This window comes from Leptopilina boulardi, unplaced genomic scaffold (assembly GCF_019393585.1).
Source record: "Leptopilina boulardi isolate dan_hultmark-lab unplaced genomic scaffold, ZJU_Lbou_2.1 LbouV2_332, whole genome shotgun sequence".
NCBI lineage: Eukaryota > Metazoa > Arthropoda > Insecta > Hymenoptera > Figitidae > Leptopilina > Leptopilina boulardi.
This window is the reverse complement of record NW_026137899.1, coordinates 2,095,412-2,104,084: the sequence shown is the minus strand read 5'-3', so window position 1 is coordinate 2,104,084 and position 8,673 is coordinate 2,095,412.

Here is an 8,673-nt window from a genome sequence, read left to right as displayed (position 1 = left end):
CTTTATAAAAAATGGGCCGCAATAGTCAATACCGGTATTTAAAAAAGGTCTTGACTGAACCGATCGATTTTTCGGTAAATTTCCCATCAAATGTTGTGATTCTATTTTTCGAAATCGAAAACATTTTAAACAAGAGTTAATTATTCTTTTGACTGCGCTTTTTCCATCTAGTATCCAATACCGAGTTCTGATTTGATAAAGAGTGTTTTGAATTCCAGCATGCAATGACACTTCATGATAATACCGAATTATTAGATTAGTCACGTGATGACTTTTCGGCATAAGAATCGGATGTTTTTGATCGAATGTTAAATTTGAGTTATCAATTCTACCTCCAACGCGCAATATTTCATTTTAATCTAAAAAAGGGTTCAAGGATTTCAAGGAACTTGCATTATTTATTTCCTTTGAATTTTGCATAGCATGAATTTCGCGAGCAAAATATTGACTTTGAATTAATTGTATTACTCGATTTTGAGAATCTTGCATCTCTTCGATTGAAAGTCGATTAGAGTCGTATGTAACCTTTCGACATTTTTTTACGAATTTTAAACAGTATGCAATTGTTCGAATCAGTTTAGTGAAAGATGAAAATTTTTCAAGAATTGACAAATCGTTTAATGAAAGTTTTAATACTGTTGTTTTTCGAACTTCAAGAAGAGGAACCTTTTGTATGGGAGAAATGGGCCAATTTGAACTATCTTCGATCAACCAATCGGGGCCGAATTTCCAGTTATTATTTTTGACGAATTCAGGTAGATTTTGTCCCCTAGATAAATAATCTGCAGGGTTTTGTTTTGTAGAAACGTGTTTCCACTGAGAAAAAGAGGTTATTGGCCTGATTTCCGAAACTCTATTAGCAACAAAGGTTTTTAATGCACTTGGTTGAGTGTTAATCCAATTGAGTGTAATAGTGGAGTCAGACCAAAAATGTATTTCATTAAATGTGATCGGTAATATTGATATGACTGCCTTATATAATTTAGCTAGCAGCAAGGCCGCGCACAATTCCAATTTTGGAATAGTGAGTTTAGAATTTAGCGGAGCCACCTTGGATTTTGAGCAAACAAGACGAGAAATGCAATTATTTTTTTTATTTTTGGATCTCAAATAAATGCAAGCGCCATATGCAACCTCGCTTGCATCGCAAAAACCGTGCAATTGGACATTTGTAAATTCCTTTATAATTATTTGTCGTTCGAAAGAGATTTCATTTAATAATGGCAATTGATTCTTAAAATTAATCCACGAAGTGTAGATTCTTTGAGAACAGACTCGTCCCAATCAATTTTTTCTTGCCACAATTGTTGCATAATTAATTTTGCTACTACAATAATTGGACCTAACAGACCGATTGGATCGAAAACTTGAGCAATTTGTGATAAAATATTACGTTTTGTGATACGTGTTTGTGCATTTAATTCTTGATTACTATATAGTAATATATCTTGTTGTGAATTCCATCGAATTCCGAGAGTTTTAATCGATTTTGATGGATCATTGAATAAATCTAAATCTTTTAATTCTTTTGGTAATGAAGCAATTAAATTAGGATTATTTGAGGACCATTGACGTAGTTTGAAACCGCCTGAATCTAATAACTCAATTATCTTGTCCCGGAGTTTGAGAGCGCTTGAAAATGTGTCACTACCTTTCATTAAATTGTCTACATAAAAATCGTCCTTAACAACTTGAGCTGCCGAAGGAAATTTATCAATTCCATCTTCGGCAATTTTTTGTAAAGTACGAACAGCTAAAAAAGGAGCTGAAGCTGTTCCGTAGGTTACAGTATTTAATGAGTAAATTTTTACGGGATCATTAGAATTTTCTCGCAAAAAAATTTTTTGAAATTTTCTATCATCTTTGTGAACTAAAACCTGGCGATACATTTTTTCAATGTCATCCAATAATACAAAATTGTGTATACGAAATCGAGTTAGAATTGTGAAAATGTCATTTTGAATGGTGGGACCGATCATTAGAGTTTCGTTTAACGAAAGGTTCGTGCTAGATTTTGCGGAGCCATCAAATACAACACGCAATTTCGTAGTTGCACTTGTTTCCTTTAGAACAGCATGATGGGGAAGAAAATACCCCTCCCTATTACAATTATTTTCAATTATTTCGGACATGTGACCTAGATTTAAATATTCTCCCATAAAATTTGAATAACTTTCTTTAAAAACAGGATTTTTTATGAATTTTCGTTCATTAGAATAAAAGCGCTTTAATGCCATAGAAAATGATTCGCCGAGATTGTTAATCCTTTCATTGAAAAGTTGTTTGACGATGTATTTTCCTGTGGATTCGCGAGTTGTATTTTTTAGAAAATGCTCTTCTACCTTTGCTTCCTCACTTGAAATAAACTTTCTTTCAGGAATTTCTTCAATTTCCCAAAATTTTTCTAGTTGTTTGTTTAACGAATGTGAAATCAAATTACACGTAATTTTTTTTGAGTTTAGTGGAAATGTGTTAATATTTCCTGAAATAATCCACCCGAATTTGGTTTTTTGAAGATGAGCTGATTGATTCTCAATTTTCATTTGCCCTAAGCACAAAATATCAAAGAATATTTCTGCTCCTATAAGAGCATCAATTTCAGCAGTTTTATAAAATGTAGGGTCAGCCAATGATAAATTGGGAGGTATTCTTACTTGTCGCGAGTCAATTTGTTGTGATGGTAAAGAATGTGTAATAGTTGGGACAATTAGCAATGAAATATTCGCTTCATAATTTTCACGCATGGACACGATTTTTGCCTTAATTGAATGATTAATATTTGTCTCTAATTGATTTAATGCAGTTATAGGAATGTTAATCTTTGTACGGTTCAAATTTAAAATTCTTGCAAATCTTTCTGTAATAAAATGAGCTTGAGAACCGCTATCAAGAAGAACACGAGCTGTTTATTTTTTATTGTTTTTATCTATGAATGAAATTTGGGCAGTGGCTAATAAAACTTGACTCGAATTATTTGCTTGTAAACTACCTACTGTTAGTGGTTGCACGTTATTCGAATCTAATTTGTCAGTGTGCAAAAGAGTGTGGTGTTTGCTATTACACTTTTTGCAAGGGCTGCAGACGCATTTTTCAACAGTATGTCGGTTGCGAAGACAATTGAAACAAAGTTTTTCACTTTTTGCAAATTGTAGTCTTTCAATTTTCGACATTTTAAGAAACTGTTCACAATTATATATTTTATGAGAACCCTTACAAAAATTGCAATATTCAGGTTTTTGAGTTACCGCAAAGGAGCCCTTTTTTGAATTACCTTGTGATTCTTTACTTGAGTTTTTACTATTACCTTGATTGTTACCTTTATTTGAATTTTCTATATTTGTAGCTTCAAGAGTTTGACACCGCGTCTGTAAAAAATCTAAAAATTGTTGCAATTTGGGTAATTCCTTTGTGGTAATTGATTTTTCCCACTCTTCGTGAGTAGATTTGTCAAGTTTTCCTGTCATAGAATAAATAATAAGTGTGTTTCATGAATCGACTGGTAAACCTAAGACCTTTAAAGCCCGAGTATGTGTGTTTATATTATCTAGCATTTGACGAATACTTGACGCACTAGGGCGAGCACAACCCGGTTGTTCTAAAAGTAATTTTAAATGATTTTGAATAATAACGCGTTTATGATCATATCGCTCAGTTAATAGCGTCCATGCAATATCATAATTTGCTTCAGACGTTTCTAGAGATTGAATGACTGTTGCGGCTTCACCCTTTAAGCAGGATCTCAAATAGTGCAATTTTTCAATACTTGAAATATTTGTCTTTGTATAGACCATTGATTTAAATGAATCGTAAAAACACATCCATGTTTCATAGGATCCGTTAAAGGAAGGCAAATCAATTTTTGGAAGTCGCACGTTCATGATTGAATTTGTTACAAAATTAGTTGATACATTTTCGACAGAATTTGATGCATTAGTGGTAACACTTGAAGCAATTGTATGCGGAACAGCAATAAATGAAGGATCGTTATCTCGAATAAACTTTCGCGCGTCTTGCATTAATTTGTGATATGAACTTTCGAAGTCATCTCTATACGTTTCGTGTGATGGATCGTCATCAATAGATATAATCTTAAAATGAAGTTCTTCAAATAATTGTACAATATTATCTAGTTTGTTCATTCCTGACCTCACTTCGTGAACATCGTCAATAGTTACGTTAGTATCTAATGATGTCAAAAATTTAGAAAATAATGTTAATTGCCGCGTAAAAGAACCGCGCTTAAATTTCAATTTGCTCATATCACTCATTTCGCTCTTTGTATTTGATTTTTTATTAGTATTAACAGATTGAAATAACATTTATCAGTGATTCATTAATAAACTTACTTACTACTTTGTTGAATACATGACTTTAACGTTGAATTACAATAGCTGCACGTTGAGTTGAATATCAGCAAGAAGCACTTTGTCAGGAACTGTTGATCCAGATTATAATTTGATATGTTTATGTAGAATGAAATGACTAGCAGTCATTTATAGTATATTAACTGTAGTTGACTTCCTCTCAGCAGTTGAAAATTAATTCATTATCCCTTAATGAATGTAATCTCCTCGAATAATCTCATGGAATTTGTAGACCCAATGTCAGATGAAACAATGATTCTGATTGTCTATCAAAAATTGTTTAACATTTGTAAATTAGAAATTTGTATTTGGTGTCCTTATCTGTCATCAGATATTGAACACAGCACTTTAGATGTTTAAAGATTTAACTTCACAAAAAACGAGATATGAAAAAACGAAGCAGTTTATTGTCGCGAACTTGTCATTCAATTTCACCTTGTGAACACTTGATATATTATTTCTGAATTGGCAGTCAGAAATATGTAAATTGTATTTAATTCCACGATAGTTGTATGTTGTGAACTGAATCCGGCTCGAAGGACCATATGTTGAAGCGTATGTTTGTTTCACTTCTGTCGCACGCAAAATTAATGTTGTGCGACTAATTATTAAAGGTAAGAAAGACACGTGGAAGGAAATTGAACAGTTGTATTTAAATGTTTACACTTTATTTTTATTTATTCACATATATTGAAAATTGAACAGTTGTGACACATTAGTTCGCGACGAAGTTCTTATAATATCTAATTCATTCTTGCCAAAACTGCACACAATTACCTTGGTGGAGAGAAAAACAAGAAATTTTGGAAAGGGAAAAAAGGAGTGTCTAAAAATTTAAAGTACCTGATTGGTTTACAAATTCTATTGAAAATTTGAGGAAATTGGTAAGTTGACGTGGGAAAAGGTTTGTTAATGGTTATCTTAACTCTCGGACCCTCACTGTAATTAACCAATTCGCAAGGATCTATATTTATGATGAGTCCCTTTTTTTATGATGGCACAAGTATTAAAACGTGATGTTTCTAAGTATTGCCAGGATTACGTTTACAATTCGAAAGTTTTTATTTTCATAATCCGCTTACAACATTATAAATTTTGTCACACAAGTTCTGAAATTCTTAAGATTAAATGCTATTTTTACAATTTTTCTTTTTGAACATCTGCTTACTAATTTTACGACGTAACAAATGTCAATTATAAATTGTATTTATTTATTAGATAAGTTATTAAATTAAAATATAAACATTTTTAATAATATTAATGAAATAATATTAATAGATAATAAATAATAAGTTAATAATGATAATAAAAAATTTAATTAATTAAATTAAAATAGCTTATTTTGTTACTTATTCTGATTTTATATAAAATAAATAAGAATTATGTAAAATAATTTTATAATAATTTTATATAAAGCTGTAGTTGCACATTGTAATATATAAAACTTTGAAGTACTATAGCAAATAATAATTATAATTACTATATATATATATATATATATATATATATATTCTTAATGAGTTTATTTCTTTATATTTTTGAATTTATTTTATTATTATAGACATAATAATTATTATAATATTTATTCTTATTAATTAATGCATAATTAATTAGAAATTAAGTATTTATTTGTTATACATGAATTGCATACTTTGAAGCCGGGCTACGAACGCTGCGCATGACCGTAGTGACAAACTACGTTACCTATTTTAGAGTAGGAGGGGGTCAAAAAGTCTATAAAAATGCATTCAACGCAATGGTAACGAGGGGGGAAAGGGTCTAAAAAGAATGAAAAATTGGTAACGTAGTTTATGAACGGCCCCTATGACAGGTTACATTGTTGATTTTAAGTCTTGTATTAGATGAAAACTTTATATTTCGAATTATTTTTTATTTCCGACCGCTGTGCATCCCATGCTACCACTTATATAATTATTTTGTTATTATATTATACCTATAACATGTACAAAAATGCACAGAGAAAGATTATGATGAAGAGATTGGAGATAATACATTTTTTGAGCCCATGTACAGTTCACTTGGCATTCTGTATCAGACAAACTTCATTAAAAAAGTTCTTTGTCTCTGATGAATCAATGTTATCTTTTATTCTTGAAGAAATCGACCTTTCTTTCATTACCTCCATTCTGTCTGTGTTACCCCCTTATTCTTTCTCCTACATATTTCTTCTTTCTTATCTCACAAGTAAATTCCAATAAATGTACATTGGTTTTTTGCGTCTTTTATTACAATTTCATTTTTCGCAGAGATAATAATGAAGTTAGGTCCAGTTAGTCCGCAAATTAGTTATTCATTTGTTTTTAATATCCCAGGTGCAAATGATTCGTAAGGAATTCGTTTGGAATTCGTTCGGAATTCGTCCAGATTTCCGAAAGAATTCGTTTAGATTTCGTCCAGATTTCCTGTCGAATTCTGGAAAACGCCGTGTGGCGATTTGAAACAGAATTCGTCCATAATTTAATAGGAATTCGTGCAACTTTTTTCAGAAAAATAAATACAAAAAAAAATTTTGACCAAATTTTCGACCGAAATTTGTATGGTATTCGTGCGAATTACTAACGAATATTTTAAAAACAGTTCGTGTGGATTCCAATAAGAATTTGATAGGAATTCAGAACGGAATTTTGGCTGATTAATATTTTGAAAAATATATTCGTCCACTTTTCCGACCGAAAAGTGCGCGGTATTCGTGCGAATTACCAAGAAATTCTTTAAATAAACTTCGCGTGGATTCCTATAAGAAATTGATGGGAATTCCGAACGGAATTTTGGCTGAAAAATATTTTTAAAAAAATATTCGCCCACTTTTCCGAACGAATAGTGCGCGGTATTCGTGCGAATTACTAAGGAATTCTTTAAATAAACTTCGTGTGGATTCCTATAAGAAATTGATGGGAATTCCGAACGGAATTTTGGATGAAAAATTTGTTTAAAAAAATATCCGCCCACTTTTCCGACCGAATAGTATGCAGTATTCGTGCGAATTACCAAGGAATTCTTCAAATAAGCTTCGTGTGGATTCCTATAAGAAATTGATGGGAATTCCGAACGGAATTTTGGATGAAAAATTTTTTTAAAAATATATTCGCCTACTTTTTCGACCGAATATTGCGCGGTATTCGTGCGAATTACTAAGGAATTCTTTATATAAACTTCGTGTGGATTCCTATAAGAAATTGATATGAATACCGTACGAAATTCGGTCGGAAATTTAAGAGAAAATTTTTTTGTATTCGTTTTTCTTATCAAAATCGCACGAATTCCGTTTAATTTGTGGACGAATTCTGTTTCAAATCGCCACACGGCGTTTTCCAGAATTCGACAGGAAATCTGAACGAATTCTAAACGAATTCTTAAGGAAATTTGGACGAATTCCGGACGAATTCCACACGTCATTCGTGAGGATCATTTTCACCTGGGATACTGAACATACTGAAATTATTTTAACAATTATTAGATTTTCTAAAAAACATAAATGATATGAAAAGAACGAATCTAAATTATCGTAAATTCTCTAAATAAATCAAAATATTAAACAATTTGAAAAATACAAACACTTAGAATATTTAAATAGTGCAGCTTTATTTTAAAAAATATGCAAATCAACAACATTTTTATACATTAATTAATGATTAAAAATATATAAACATTTTTTGATAATATAATGAACAAAAAATTATTATTTTTATACTTTTAACGGGGATTTAACATGGTCGTTCAGTCGTTTTTATACTACTCCATGAATTAAAATAAGAAAAGTGAAAATAGAAGGTAAAAAGGTAAAGTAAAATCACTATATTTTTTTGACAAATTTTGTGTAGTTTTAATACTGACTGAAAAAAATTTATTCTTCGAATATTCTTTTTAGAGAAAAAGTTTTTTAATAAAAAATCCAAAACTGTACAAATATTAATTTTTCTATTTTATTTTTAAACATTAAAATAAAATTCATACTTTTTAGATGATACTCTTAGTTTTATTTCCAAAAAAAACACATATTTTCAAATTTATATTAATCAAACAAGAATTTTATTAAATATTTTTAGAAACATTATAAAGTTGTTTAAAAATTTTATATTCTTTTTATATTTTTTTCTAAATATTCTAAACATATTAAAGCATAAAAAATATAGCCCTACACTGCTATAAGAACAGCATTGGTATGCAAAGCGGGTTACATATTTCGCAGTAAGCTCCCGGGAATTCACCCCATATATATACAGATTCACGTAGAGGGTGTAAACTAGTTAAAAAATTCAGATTATACAGAAATAAACAAATTACGTAT